Source organism: Vulpes lagopus, chromosome 4, assembly GCF_018345385.1.
Source record: "Vulpes lagopus strain Blue_001 chromosome 4, ASM1834538v1, whole genome shotgun sequence".
NCBI classification, from domain to species: Eukaryota; Metazoa; Chordata; class Mammalia; order Carnivora; family Canidae; genus Vulpes; species Vulpes lagopus.
Window position 1 is genome coordinate 49,682,712 of NC_054827.1, and position 15,894 is coordinate 49,698,605.

At 55.0% G+C, this 15,894-nt stretch overlaps 1 protein-coding gene across 2 annotated transcripts in view; it reads right to left on the minus strand.

Moving 5' to 3' along the window:
• LOC121489929 (ral guanine nucleotide dissociation stimulator-like) overlaps positions 1–15,894 on the minus strand; it is a 42,649-nt gene that overhangs the window by 7,918 nt on the left and 18,837 nt on the right. The window lies entirely within an intron of this gene.

The window sequence follows — 15,894 nt, forward strand, 5'->3', positions numbered from 1 at the left end:
TGGAAATGAACGCAAAGAAGGAGACTGGATGTTCTGTCCCAGGCTCAGTGACGCCTTGACTTTAGAAAGGCTTTGTGGTTAACAGGGGATTCTGTGGTGTTCCAGTGTCTTTTACCACTCACTGTGGAGCACAGTACAGGAGGAGCAAGGGGGAGGCCTTCGTTCTGGTAAGTGACAGAAAAGCGGTGATGGGGTAGGATGTGGTGAAGGCGAAATGGCATCGGGTGCTACCTCAGGAGCTTTGGTCAGCTTTCAGGGACAGGAAGGACTAGCTGAGCCAGGGATCAGGAATCGACAGCTGTAAACCATCTGGACCTACCTGCTGTCTTTCAAAATTCTTCACGTGCCCTAAGAGTGTGTGGAGGTCATGGTCTGAGTCGGAAGGTCGTGGCAGACGGAACGCACTGGAGCAGGGAGAGCGCTGAAAAGATCTCGTTCCAGGAAGAGATGATGGTGGTGTGGACCCAGGTGCTAAGCGTGGCCAGGCAGACGGTCAACCCTGAAGGCACAGCCGACGGCCCGTCCTGAAGGATGGATTGTGGGATGGGAGAGGGGGAGGGATCAGGAAAGAAGTGGGCTGAGGGCATGCGGGTACCTTTAAGGGACGTGAAAAAGACAGCCTTCGGGAACTGAGACATAGATGATGGGTTGGCAATACTCTCAGGTAGATGTCCAGGTGGAGGTGTGGACGGGGAAGGAAGTACTTGCGGAAGGAAAGGCAGAGGCCCGGCCTGAAGGTACGCCTTCGAGAGGTGTGGTGGCCTGTAGCTGCAGCCTGCACCTCCGGCGGGTGTGGAGACGGGGTGCGAGGTAGAGGAGCAAGCCTTTGGCGGTCCTCCTGCAGGTCAGGTGAAAAGGATGGAGGCCGCAGCGGCATCCCCGAGGGCAGCTTGTCAGGGCAAACGGTGGACTGCGGACGTCTTAACTCTGAGTAACAAAGGGCTTCAAGGAGGGACTTAATATTCGTGTCCAGGATTATCTGTAACATCAAGACAGATTTAGGCAGTCACATTCATAGCGAGCTTGAATTGGAGTTTGTTGAACTGGATGGTTTTGGGAGATTCCATCGTCTCCTGAGCCCTGATGTTCTGTAATGTCAGAACCACCTGTCCAGGTGGTGCCTGGGCCGTGTCCCACGAGGTTTGGTCATTGTGGCTTTTCTTTTACTGGTCTGAGGAACCCGCAAGTCTCTTTTCCTCTGTCCGTCCTCTCCTCTGTCCAGTCTGTCCACAGGTCATTCGATGGAGCAGGTTAATCAGGACCAGCCGCATTTACGTTTCCTCACATGAGCTACTAGGGTGCGAGTGAATCTCGAACCCCCTGCAGTGTCCTGCTCTTGCGTATTGTGACGGGTTCGGTGCCTGGGTCCGATGGTTGAGGCCGTGCTACGTGACTTCAGGACTATTTCCCTTGGGTGGTCTCTTCTATGATCCTCCGGGTAAGAGCTGTTTTTCCAGTCTCTTCCTGCCAACATATTCTTACATGTTTATGGCTTGGAGGTAGGTTAAAATAAGGAAGCCTTTATTCCATGATTTATCCTCTATTTTTATATATTTAAAAGATGCTCATTTCACGGTTGGTATTTTGCGCATCATGAACTCTCCTAGTTACTCATTTGGGAATTTGAGATTTTTTGTATTTCAGTATATAGTTTCGTAGTTTTTTAATGCATTGCAATGTTGATGAAATTGTCATAGTTATTCTCTTGTTTTATAATTTAACTATTAAAAAAGATTTATATTTTTTCTACTAGTGATCTCATCACTTAATATACTGTGTTATCTTCTGAGAATTCATTATGATTATGCAATGAAACCCCATACGTGTTTTAAAGTTTAATCGTATTGTATCATTATATCCGTGGTCTTAAACTGTTAGCAGAGTGAGAGAAAAAGTAAATAGTGTGATTTGATCAAATGCCGTGTTTCCATCGCTCTCACTCACTGCGTCGAGCAAGCGTGGTTCACGGTTTTCCTGTTTACTTGTCACTTTAACTTGGTTACACCGCTTTATTCTCTGTCCCCTGCAGCTTTGAGTTGGTCCCCACCCCCTTTATTTTCTGGTCTTTAATCTTTGCATATTATAACTCTTCCATCATTCCACTAGTGCTCACGCCTCCTTCTCTTTGCATGAAGCACTATGGTAGCAGAGTGTTTGCCAGCATCACCGTTGTTTCAGACCGCTCTGGGCCTGTGTCTTCGTTCCGTGACTTGGGAATTGTGAGGCCTTTGGCAAGGAGCTTAGAGTTTCTATGTGTAAAAGGAAGTAATAATAATATTTAGTTCAGAAAGTTGTGAAATTTAAATAACGTGTCGTAAATTTTTGAATACTTAGCTGACTACTCAATGCGTTACCTAAAAGGTTTTTTAAAAATCTGATTCAAATATACTATTTTCTTCCAGTCTCCCTCCAAACCCCAAATGGCCAGAACTTGATTTTCCCCTATTGTGTTTCTACACGACGTACTGTTCTTTTGAAGGCGGTGTCTCTTCCCAACCCTCACCCCCCGCCACAGCTGCTTTTCGGATTTCCCTTTTGTTTTTGTTTTTCTGTGTTTTGATGATCACGTGACCTGTGTGTGATGCGTGCCTGTGTGTACATGTGCACGCGTGTGCTGTGTGTGCCTGTAAGCGCACATGTGTTTTCATTCTGCCTCTTGAATATGGGGGTTGGTGTCTTTCTTCAGTTTGGGATCCTTGGCAGTTCTCTCTCTGGATGTTGCTTCTGTCTCTGTCCCTCTTTCCCTGGGACCTCAAGTACAAGTATGATGGGCCTTTTGCAGTGGACCGTGTGTCTTCTGTTCTTTTCATTGCTTCTTCTGCTTGCTCTCCGGTTTTGGTATTGTCTGTGTGCTCTGTGTCAGAACCCACCAATCTTGTCCTTTCCTGTGCCATCCGAGTTTTCTGTTAAGCCATCGATGAATGCTTGATGAAAGATAGTTTATTTCATAGGTCTAGAATATCCATGTGATTTCTTCATATGCATTACACTCTTCTCATTCAGTTCTCCATCTGTTGCATCCACTTCTGTCCATCTTGTTACCTGTTTCTCTTACCAAGATGATCTTACTTACTTGACAGTCTTTGCTTATTTTTATTCTGAATTATTGGTTGCATTTTCCTTCCCGTGTACGTTTCTGGTAATTCTTTGGATGTGTGCCTAACACGGTGAATGAAAGAACATCGAGGGCCAGATGGTTTATTTGGTTGGTCGATAGTCCCTTCTTCTCTTTGGTGCATTGAGCTGGCCGTCGTTGCCCCTGTAATTTGTCCCTGTTTTACCCCTGTGGACACTCTGTGTTTTGATTGAGACCCACTAGGCAGAAGCAGGCTCTTTGTCCTCAGCACTGGAAGGCCTCACAAGCACTAGCTAGTCCTTTCAGGGAATTGAGCGTCATACTTAGTCTTCTGCCCCATGCAGCTCAGTCGTCTGGCAGCTCCCACGTGGGTGGGTCTGTGCTTGTGGGAGACCCGTTCTCGCTAGCAGAGGCTCATCCCATCCCGTAGGTACTGCGAGGCCACGGTAAGCTTCGCTCGGTCCCGTCCCCTTCACCTCCCACCTTGCCAAAGCACACGTCCTGTGGGAACGTCAGCGTTGCATCTGGGCCTCCTTGAGTTTCCAGTGTGTCACTGTATGGTGGTGGTGTCCTCTTATCCCAGTGGAGCTGATGTCCTGAGCTGGAATCGGCAAGTGGCCTGGGGACAAAATGGTGCCCCATCATCAGCCTCCCCAGGGAAGGGCTCTCTGTCCTCTGCACGGATCCTTTACCTAGCTCTGGGCATCTGACAGCTTCCTGACTATCGCCAGGAGCACATCTGTGCGTAACCAGCCTTTTCTGGTTGTTGGGATGGAGGCTTTGGCTTGCACCATGTAAGTATGTGTGTATCTTCTCAGGAAGCGGAAGTCCCTGATTTAATAAAAAGCTTAGAAATTGTGATTTGTTAATACCTGAAAGATGGTGGTGAGCAAGTTCTTGGTAACTGATGATGCACATAGCGAGTGCCCCATTACTGCTTTTTTAATTGGATGCAGAGTTCTTTGTTCACTGTACACAAGAATGTGTGATTTTTTCATTCTTTCTTTTAGATTGTGTTCAAATTCCAGTTAGTTAACATATAGTGTAGTATGAGATTCAGGGGTAGAATGGAGTGATTGATCAGTTGCATATAACACCTAGTGCTCATCACTTCACATGCCCTCCTTAATGCCCATCCCCAGGTACCCCATCCCCCACCCACCTCCCCTCGGGTGACTCTCACTTTGTTTCCTGGGATTAAGAGTCTCTTATGGTTTGCCTCCCGCTCTGTTTTTATCTCATTGTATTTTTCCTTCTCTTCCCCATGCCCATCAGTTTCGTTTCTTGAATTCCACATATGAGTGACCCAGAGGGCTGACACACCCAGCCAGAGAAGCAGGGCGCCCGGGGCGCAGGGCAGCCCTGAGCCAGCAGGTATCCCCAGGACTTTACAGCAGCTGCTGTGGGAGGCTGAGGTCGGGGTGTGGGGAGGCAGGAGGCGGGGCCGAGTCCTGGCACCTTCCCCACCAGAGGCCGTCTCCCTACATGCAACAGCGGGCTGCCCCCAAACCCTACAGGCAACATGTTCGCCAGATGCCCAACTGCCTGGGGGTTGAAATGGCAGGGGTCCGGAGCACCCTGGGTGAAGGAGGACCCCAGAGCTGTGTGGGGCCCCGCCTGGCCCCTCTCCCGCAGCCTTGTGGCTGCTTCTGCAGCAGAGCTCCTCTTCGCTGGGGACCCGCCTCCCAGAGCACCGGACAGCTGACAGGTGGCCCCCGGGGCTCCTACGCCTTTGAGCACGAGCTCCTGCTTGGCAGCCCCTCCGTGGCACCTGCCAACCCAGACCCTCTGCAGGCCAGGCACATGATGGAGGGCTCCTAGGCCCCTGCTGCAGGCTGCCAGGAGACCCCCGCCCCAGGCCACGCGATGGCCCTGACCTGGGCAGCTTCCCAACCACCGGCCCTGCAGGAGAGCCTGCCCCAGACCACCAGCCGCCCCACCGCTATACCCATACCAGGACCCGTCCTCGGGGAGAAGCGCCTGGGCTGTTGGGGATCGGTCGGCAAATGACGCCAGGGCCTACCCCCCCGACCTGCAGAGCGTCTGCTGGTACCAGTCCTGTGCCACACGGATGGCAGAGGCAGGGAGGCCCCACTGGAGCAGCATGCGGGGCGGGGGGGGCGGTCCAACTCCAGCCTCAGGGTCATGCCTTCCTCTGTGGCCCTCACACCGTGTTTGCATGTAAACGTTCCCGAGTGCATCCGGCTCTGGCTAAACCGCGTGGGAAGCAGCATGACGGAGAAGGCGGGAGGCCCGGCCTGGTTTCCTCCTCCATGCTAGCCAGACGGGAGACCACCCAGCCGGGACAGCCCCGCCAGGCTGCTGTGCCTGCCGGCCTGGCGGGGTGACACTCACCACGTACCCCCCTCAGCTTGGGCTCCAGTATCCGTGGGCCTGGTCCCCTCAGGTCTATTGGAACACACAAGGCCGTACCCAGGTCCGGGCTCAGCGGCAGAGGGCAGGCCAGGGCAGCTGTCGGGCTGCACGCATGCCGACCTCGGTAGGCCAGCCAGCCCTCAAGAATCACATCCAGGAAAGGAACTCGGGGTGGGGGAAGGGGAGGTGGGCGGGGGGTGGGGGTGACGGGGTGACGGGCACTGATGGGGGCACTTGATGGGGTGAGCACTGGGTGTTATTCCATATGTTGGCAAATTGAACACCAATAAAAAGTCAATTTACAAAGGAAAAAGAAAGGAACTGACACATGTTTCCTAACTGATGGGAATGCTAAATCCCAGTTAGATATTAGCAAAAATTCAAGATAGAACATTTTTCCCATCGATGTTCCAAAAAAAAAAAAGAATGACACCCAGGGAGAGCCCCTGGTGCTTGAGCAGACAGCTGAGCGGGGAGCAGAGCCTGAAATGATGGTGTTACCCCCCCACTCTCCGAGGCTGGGAGAGGTGCCAGCGGGAGGCCCACGGGAGCGCCAGCCTGCCTGTGGGGCAGACCCGGGTGGCTGTGGGTCTGTCCTCAGGTGGGCAGTCCTGGGCTCACTCCTCTCCACACCGCAACTGCCGCCTCCCGGACACTTCCTTTCTACATAGAACATGGAGACTGTTCTCCCTCCAACACGTTTTGGGGCAAACTGTTGAAAGATGGGACCTCTCCTCCCTGGCAGATAATCTTTGGTCCTGGGGACTTGTGCGCTAATGCCACCAGGCATCCTCCATTCACTCGAGAAGCGTCGCCAGAGCCTGCCCACTGAGCACGGTCCCCGGGACTGGAGTGCAGCCGAAGTGCTGTGCCCGGGGGGGTGCAGGCAGATGGGTGAGCCTGGCACCGCAGGGCGAGACTCGCTCCACGGGGTGCCGGGGGGTGGGGTGTCCTCTGGCTGAAGCTTCGGGATCCTGTGCTCAGTTCAGCTTTTCAGAACCTGCTGGAGACCTGTGTCAGCTCTGCAACGACAATCCTTTTTTCTTGAAAGCTCATGAGATTTCTGAAAACCACAGGTTAGAGCAGACACAGTTCAGAAGACACTGAGGAATCCCCGACTTTGGCGTCTGCTTTGTCCGTGAGCCAGGGACCTCGTGGCTGGAGTTCCGGAAACGCACACACGCAGAGAAGAGTCTCGGAAGCAAGTGACACACATGGACGCCGACGTGCTTAAATACAGATTTATTGCAAACCGTCACTGGAGAGGGGACTTCGCGGGCGGGCACCCTGGTCTCCGCGGACCTCGGCTGACGGAGCTCAGTGGCCAATCTGAGGCGGCCGCATCTGAAGTGAGAAAACACGCAGGCTGCACCGGCTCCAGGGCCCAGGCCGGCAGCAATGGGCAGAGGACACCCACGAGGACGGCCCGCCATCGGCCGCATGGCCTGGTGCCCCAGCCCGCCACTCTGACGCTGGTGAGCCGCTGCCACGGCAGGCGGGGTGGGCCAAAACACAACACTGAAAACGACGTCAGATAGAGAAGACGACGGGCCATGGCGTCCATGGCTCCCCAGTCTCCCGAGTAGATGGGGTACGGTGCACGTCCCCCGTCGTCACACCAGGAGACCCCGACGAGACCATCGAGACCGGTTCTCACACACGTGCGTGCCATGAGAGCCCTGGGACGTGGGACAGGTTGGCAAATCCTGGGACCCTGAGGATGGGGTCTCAGCAGCTCCAGCAACAGGCTCCGGCCCAACTATGGGGGCAGAGCTCTGCGCCGCCTTGGCCATTCTCCTCCCAGCCACCTGGTGTCTACACCTCCTTCGATGGCACGAGAGCCACCCGATGCTTCCCAGGGGCTGCTTCGGACATACTCAGGAATCCCCACCCATTCCTGGCCACCTCGAGCCACAAACCTGCCCCCACACAACCGACGAGTCAGCTCCCGCCTACTCAAGCCCTTTGAAGGGGGCCGTTTCTGGAGGAACCATCGCCTTGAAAGGAGTCCTCCTCAGCCCCCAGGACAGCCCCCGAGGGAAGGTCCCAGGAAACCTGCCAGCTGACAGCCCCACGGAGCAGCGCGAACGCGGCCTGCGGGCCTGGGGTGGCTCAGGCCCCACGGGCAGAGCAGAGGCAGGAGGAAAGGCCGCGGCTGTGTCTCCCGAGGGCATCCGGTCGGCTCCCCGACAAGGACCAGGCCCCACAGAGGACGTGGGAGGACAGTTCCTGCTGCGTCTGTGGCCTACTCGGGAAGGTGTCCCCACATCCGGCAGCGCCGACCAAGAGCCCCAGTCTGGTCTCCCCGACGGGGCTGAGCAGCCGGCAGACTCACACACACACACACACACACGAAGTGAGAGCACAAGCATGGGTGTGCAAGAGAGATGAAGGCCAGGGCCCCCGCGCCCCCCTCGGCAGCAGCCGGCCCAGAACCCACTCCCCGGGCCCAGCACAAGGAAGCAGAGCCCACGCAGCAGCAGCAAGAGGAGAGCGGGTGGCCTGCGTCCCGCTTGCCCCATGCTGCTCCCCAAGTGTGGAGACACAGGGCCGGGCGCCGCGGGTTCACCCTTCTTTTTCAAACGATTTTTTTTATTGGAGTTCAGTTTGCTGTCATGTAGCATAACACCCAGTGCTCGTCCCAACAACTGCCTCCCTCAGTTCCAATCACCCAGTCACCCCAACCCCCCACCCACTTCCCTTCCACTACCCCTTGTTCTTTTCCCACAGTTAGGTGTCTCTCATGTTTTGTCACCCTCTCCGATATTTTCACTCCTTTTCTCTCCTTTCCCTTTATTCCCTGTCACTAATTTTTATATTCCCCAAATGAATGAGACCATGTAATGTTTGTCCTTCTCCCATTGACTTATTTCACTCAACATCATACCCTCTAGGTCCCTCCACGTCGAAGCAAATAGGGGGTATTTGTCATTTCTATTGGCTGAGTAATACTCCATTACATAGGTAGAACACATCTTCTTTATGCATTCATCTGTCGGTGGGCACCGAGGCTCCTTCCACAGTGTGGCTATTGTGGACATTGCCGCTATAATCATCGGGGTGCAGGTGTCCCGGCGTTTCACTGCGTCCGTATCTTTGGGGTAAATCCCCAGCAGTGGAATTGCTGGGTCGCACGGCAGCTCTATTTTGAAGTCTTTGAGGAAGCCCCACCCACACAGTTTTCCAGAGTGGCTGCACCAGTTCACGTTCCCACCAACAGTGCAGGAGGGTTCCCCTTTCTCCACATCCTCTCCAACATTTGTGGTTTCCTGTCTGGCTAATGTTCACCATTCTCACTGGTGTGAGGTGGTATCTCATTGTGCTTTTGAGTTGTGTTTCCCTGATGGCCAGTGATGCGGAGCATTGTCTCATGTGCTTGGTGGCCACGTCTATGTCTTCCTCTGTGACATTTCTGTTCATGTCTTTTGCCCATTTCATGATTGGATTGTTGGTTTCTTTGCTGTAGAGTTGAATGAGTTCTTTAGAGATCTTGGACACTGGCCCTTTATCTGACGGGTCATTTACAAATATCTTCTCCCATTCTGTGGGTTGTCTTTTAGTTTTGTTGAGCGTTTCTGTTGCTGTGCGGAAGCTCCTCATCTTGATGAAGTCCCAGTGATTCATTTTGGCTCTTGTTTCCCTGGCCTTCATGGATGTATCTTGCAAGAAGTTGCTCTGGCCAGGTTCAGAAGGGTGTTGCCTGTGTTCTCCTCTAGGATTTTGATGGCTTCCTGTCTCACATTTAGATCTTTCATCCATTTTGAGTTTCTCTTTGTGTTCGGTGGTGTGAGAGAATGGTCCAGTTTCATTCCTCTGCGTGTGGCTGTCCAATGTTCCCAACAGCATTTATTGAAGAGACTGTCTTTGTTCCGGTGGATGGTGTTTCTTGCTTTGTCGAATATTAGTTGACCATAGAGTTGAGGGTCCACTTCTGGATTCTCCGTTCTGTTCCATTGACCTATGTGTCTGTTTTTGTGCCAGGACCACACTGTCTTGATGAGCACAGCTTTGTAGTACAACTTGACATCCAGCATTGTGATGCCCCGGCTCTGGTTTTCTTTTTTCATATTCCCCTGGCTACTTGGGGTCTTTTCTGATTCCACACTAATCTTCAGATGATTTGTTCCAACTCTCTGAAGAAAGTCCATGGTATTTCGATAGGGATTGCGTTCCATGTGTAAATTGCCCTGGGTCACGTGGACATTTTCCCAATATATGAATTCTTCCAATCCAGGAGCATGGAATAGTTTTCCATGTCTCTGTGTCTTCCTCAGTTTCTTTCAGACGTGCTCTGTAGTTTTTCGGGTAGGGATCCTTTACCTCTCTGGTTAGGTGTATTCCTAGGTATCTCATGCTTTTGGGTGCAATTGTCAATGGGACTGACTCCTTAATTTCCTTTCTTCAGTCTCATTGTTAGTATATAGAAATGCCACTGATTTCTGGGCATTGATTTGGTATCCTGCCACGCTGCCGAATTTCCTGTATGAGTTCTAGCAATCTTGGGGTGGAGTCTTTTGGGTTTTCTAGGTACAGTATCATGTCATCTGCGAAGAGGGAGAGTTTGACCTCTTCTTTGCCAATTTGAATGCCTTTTATTTCTTTTTGCTGCCTGATTGCTGAAGCTAGGACTTGTAGTAGTATGTTGAGTAGCCGTGGTGAGAGTGTACGTCCCTGTCGTGTTCCTGATCTTAGGGGAGAGGCTCCCAGCGTTTTCCCATCGGGAATGATATTTGCTATGGGCTTTTCGTAGATGGCTTTGAAGATGCTGAGGAATGTTCCGTCTATCACTACAGTGTCAAGAGTTTTGATCAGGAATGGATGCTGTATTTTGTCAAATGCTTTCTCTGCATGTATTGAGAGGATCATCTGGTTCTTGTTTTTTCTCTTGTTGATGTGATCCATCCCATTGACTGCTTTACGAGTGTTGAACCAGCCTTGCATCCCGGGGATAAATCCACTTGGTCATGGCAAGGAATCTTCTTTATGTACTGTTGGATCCTGTCGCCTCGTATCTTGTTGAGAATGTTTGCATCCGTGTTCTTCGGGGATATCGGTCTGTAATTCTCCTTTTTGGTGGGGTCTTTGTCTGGTTTTGGAATTAAGGTGATGCTGGCCTCATAGAACGAGTTTGGAAGTATGAATGGACCTAAAGTACCACGATGTATAATTTAAAAGCATCAGAGTCAATTTTGTACAAAGTTAACTTACCCTTTATTACAAATAAAATTCATGAAGCAATTATAGAGGTTTATGAAAAACACAAAATACAGAAACAGCACAATGAAAGGGGCGGGGAAGGCTTCAGTTGTGCTGCAGCCATCACGAGCTGCTGCTCGGGGGCCGAGGCTGGTGGCTCCACTGAGGCAGGTGACAGCTCCGGCCCTTTGATGAACTCGAGATGAACTCGAGAGCCAGCACCGGGACCTGCTCCTCCTTCTGGGGTGGCCAGGAAGCAGGTGGCTCCTCCAGATCGGGACAGTGAATCAGAGGTATGACCACCAGGTACCTTGGCTTGACCTCAGCAGCCAGCATCTTGGCCCAGGCCTAGCTCTCAGCACCAGCAGCCGGGACCGGCTTGATCACCTCAGGCCCAGGAGCTTCAGCAGGCCCCACAGTCGGCCTCGGGCGGGCTCTTGCTGCGGTGGTTCAGGGTGTTGCTCGGGGTCCGAAGCGGGTTGCTCCCCTGAGTGAGGCGGCTGCTCTGGCACATCGATGACCTCCATAGCAGGTGGTGGGGCCCGTTCGGCCTCCAGGGCTCCCAAGGGTGCAGGTGGCTCTACCAGGTCAGGACAGGGATTCAGAGGTCTGACCACCACGTGTCTCGTCTTGAACACAGCAGCTGGCATCCCGGCTCGGGCCAAGCCCTCAGCACCAGCAGCCGGGACCGGCTCGATCACCTCAATCCCAGGATCCTCAGCAGGCTCTACTGTCGGCCTCGGGCGGGCTCTTGCCGCGGTGGTTCAGGGTGTTGCTCGGGGTCCGAAGCCCGTTGCTCCCCTGAGTGAGGCGGCTGCTCCGCCACATCGATGACCTCGATCGCCGGTGGTGGGGCCCGTTCGGCCTCCAGGGCTCCCAAGGGTGCAGGTGGCTCTTCCAGCTCAGGCCAGGGATTCAGAGGTCTGACCACCACGTGTCTTGCCTTGTATACAGCAGCTGGCATCAGGGCTCCGGCCGAGCCCTCAGCTCCCCCAGCCGGGACCAGCTCCTTCCCCTGAGCCCGGGAAGGTGCAGCAGGCCCCACAGTCGGGGCTCGGGCGGGCTCTTGCGGTGGTTCAGGTTGTTGCTCCAGGGTCCGAAGCCGGTTGCTCCCCTGAGTGACGTGGTTCCTTCGGCACATCGATGACCTCGATAGCCGGTGGTGGGGCCCGTTCGGCCTCCAGGGCTCCCAAGGGTGCAGGTGGCTCTTCCAGCTCAGGACAGGGATTCAGAGGTCTGACCACCACGTGTCTTACCTTGTACACAGCAGCTGGCGTCAGGCCTCGGGCCGAGCCCTCAGCTCCAGCAGCTGGGACCAGCTCCATCCCCTGAGACCCTGAAGGTGCAGCAGGCCCCACCGTCGAAGCCCTGGCATGCCCTTGGGGTGGTTCAGGGTGTTGCTTGGGGTCCGCAGACAGAGTATCATCTCCAAGAAGACAAAGTATCATCACCAGGATGGACTTTCCACGTCCCTCTCAAATCAAGGACACGCTTCCCACCGCTCAACGTGTGTGAGTGCAAGAGCCCTGGGAGGTCTCCCCAAACTGCAGTCCATGGGGATGGGGTGTGAGCCTATCCAGTGCTCCCGGCCCAGCAGCATGGAGGCTTGATCTGTGTGGCCCACCCTGTCCCCAACTCAGCCACCCCAGTCCTCCTCACCTCCACCCTCAAACTCCACTTGATGGAGTTTTACAAAACGGCAAAGGTAACGCTCCGCACGACAGTCGAGCACTGAGCCTGGCACATATTGCCCTGTGAATTTCAGCAGCTTTGTCAGGGCAGGAAATTCTGGGGGATCGTGGAAGTCCTCCTCATAGTAGTCCAGCCAGATGGTCATGAAGGAGGTCATGGCGCTGGGGAGGGACAGGTGGGCAGAGGCGTCAGAAGACAGGGCTCCTCACACAGAGGTGTCCCGGGGAAGCCCTGCAGGAACCGGGGCCCTTGGCCTCCAGCGTGGGGCTGTTGGAGGCCAGTGCTGCTCCTTGTCCACCTGCCACCTGGCGGTCCTACCTGCCACAGCCCTGCTCACTGAGGAGTGGCTGGCACGAAGCCTCTGTGCATGGGAGCCCATGACCAGCAGTGTGACCATCACTGTCTTTCCCGGGGAACCTTCCCTCCTGTGGGTCTGCCCAGCCTCACTCACGAGGGGCCCCCAGGGGGTGTCCTTCCACTGACTCTAATCTCCCACGGGCGGGGGCCGTCTGGTCCGTGAGCCCTCACTGGCTCTCCTGAGCACCTGCCGTGCACCCGGGTCCAGGTGCCACCAGATTGGTGAGTGCGATGCTCCCCACACCCTCTGCTCTGGGTCCCAGGTGTGGGGCAGACAGAGGGTTGGGGGAATGGGCATGGAGGAGGTCCCTTTGGCGTCCCAGTGCTCTCCCACAAAGCCCGCACCCCACCCACGGCTCTCCTTTGCTCTTTCCCTGACGGGGCCTCAGACCTCTACCCTGTCACAGGAATTGAAGACGTGTGCGATGAGGGGTCCAGCAGAAACCCTCCGACCCACAGCCCCCTCGTGGCCCTCCTGGAGAGGGAAGTCTCCCCTGCATGAGCCAGAGCTCACTCACATTTCCCACTGGTCCCGGATTCCTTCCTTCTTGCAGGAAGCTACGATGCGTCGATATCTAGAGGAGGGCGGGGGGCATCACATGAATCGTCCTGTGGACCCAACCTCTCCTCATAGGTGCTGTCCCCCTCTGAACCCCAACTAGTCCAGAACCCTGGGGGGCCGTCAGCTCTGTGCATTGGGCCACGGGCAGCTCCTGGAGAAGTACCTGCACCTGCTGGCACTTTCTGAATGATTGAGGAATGAAAGGGCTCCGGCCAGGCCCATGGCCGATATCCAAGTGGGCCTGGGTGCCCAGGTGTCCCCGGGGACCCCTACTCCAAATGCCCCAGGATACAGATCCCAGGTGGACTCCATTTCAATGGCTAAACAGGCCAGCTCAAGACCCTGGTGACGGTGGGGAGGTGGCACAGGCTTTGTCATGGGGAGAGAACGAAGACTGCTGAGCACAAGCACAGCCCCTCTAGCCGACCTGCCACAGGCCAGGCCCCGGGGGCTGCCCTACAGGACCCGACTAGGCCCTGTGTGACTCTACTCCAGTCGGAGCAGCAGCCCCAGGGGCCAGGAAGTTCAGCCACATTCCCCAAGACTCCCAACCAGTAGTTAGCCCATCCCCCTGGGCTGTGGAGGGTCAGGGAGCTCACTTTGCAAACAGCAGGTCCAGCACCTCTTCAGGGGTGCCATACTCTTCGACCACATTGAGGAATTCAAATAGGGACAGATTGTGCAAGCGCAGCAAGGCAGGCACCAGTTCTTCTACCTCCTGCTGCAGCCGCTCCCTCCGGCTGGGGGTGGTCGGGCAGATCCGATTCCTTCTCAGGGCTGAGGCCCTTTCAGCCTGAGGTGGGACAGAGGGGACGTGCAGCCTGCACTGTAGCCTCCAGACCACCTGGGAGTTGGAGCGCAGGCCAAAGCCCGAGCTCTCAGTGGCTGCGGGGGGGCGGGGGGGGGGGCAGAAGTGCCCACAGCAGGAACTCGGGGCTTGACACCTGCAGTCAGTCACTTAGCATCTGACTCTGGGTTGTGGCTCAGGTCATGGTCTCAGCATCCTGAGATCCCGCCCCTGGCAGGCTCTGCCCTTGGGGCAGAGTGTGCTTGAGGAGACTGTGTCTCCCTCTTCTGCTCCCTGCTCTCTGTCTGTCTCTTAAACGGACAAGCTATCCAGTAAAGAAAAAATCTTAGAGGATAAATTAAAAAAAAATATGGATCAATGCAAGGATCTCAAGTGGGAGGGGTCAGTATCCCAGGGCCGCTGTCAGCTGAGTATTGACAGCACCTCCCTGCATTAACGGCTTCACCCCTTGAATGTGACCACACGTCCCTGTCTCCAGGTGCCCACACGGAGACCTTTCCTTGGGTGGGAGGGCCCAGGGCCTGAGGGTTGCAGGATGTTCAGCGCCGTACTGTGATTTGGCAACAGAAGGGAATCGCATCGAAGTCCGGCATCAGTGAAGGGCTCAGTGGCTGTGGGAACCAACTGGCCTTCTGACATGTTGTGCAGCACACGAGGCCCCTGTGCCTGACCCCGGGAGGGGGGGCAGGGATGCGCTCCTTCAAAACCTAACTGCAGAGCGATAGACATAATACAGTGAGCCCCGTGTCCCTTTGGGGAAAAGTCTCCCAACTCACCAGGACCATGCTCCAGCCTTGGAGAAGGTAGGAAAGGACGTCAGGCCAATGGGGCCTCCTGGGAGCACCAGTTAGGAGAAAGCATAGCACAGTGCAAACTACTGGAGACCGCGTGCGATGAGACATGGTGTGTCTCTTTTTCAAAAGTTTTTATGGGCAGCCCGGGTGGCTCAGTGGTTTAGCACTGCCTTCAGCCCAGGGCGTGATCCTGGGGACCCAGGATCCAGTCCCACATCAGGCTCCCTGCATGGAGCCTGCTTCTCCCTCTGCTTGTGTCTCTGCCTCTCTCTCTCTGTCTCTCGTGAATAAATAAGTAAAATCTTTAAAAAGAGTTAATTATAAAAAAAAGTTGTTATTCATTCATGACACACACACACACAGAGGGGGGGGGGCAGACACACAGAGGTAGAAGCAGTCCCCATGCAGAGAGCCCGAGGTGGGACTTGATCCCGGGTCTCCAGCATCAGGGCCTGGGCAGAAGGCAGGCGCTAAACCACTGGGCGACCAGGCATCCCCTGAAGGCTCTATTCTGATATTCCTACAATTCTGTGCACAGGGACTCTGCATGCATCTGGCCCAGGCAGGGGCAGGGCCATGGGGGCAAGTTTGGGGAGGAGGGGAATCCAGACTCCTGTCGCAGCAGAAGTCTAGGGGGTAGCGCAGGGGAGCAGAGGCTGGCTTCTGGGACCCGGGGCCCTTCCTGCTGCATCGGGGCCCTGGGTGTCGGGTGGCCCCAGCCCCTGCACTCACCTTGAACCCTTGCAGGTCTTCGGTAGATGTGCTGGACTCCGGGGTGTGTGGGATGTCCTCTTCCGTCCACTTCCACCGCCACTCATAGTCCCATGAGGAGCTCCGTATTTCCCATATGGAGCTCTGTAAAGACAGTGCGGGGCAGCCAGGCAGGAGGCCTCAGCGCCTCGTCTGGCCGCCTCGGCCGGGCCGCACACCCAGTGACTCCTTTGCAGACACACCACAGCACAGCCGGCACACACCTCCCCCAAGGAGAGCAAAGGGATGCGGCTGCAGGGCTTTGGGTTAACTCCGAGTCGGG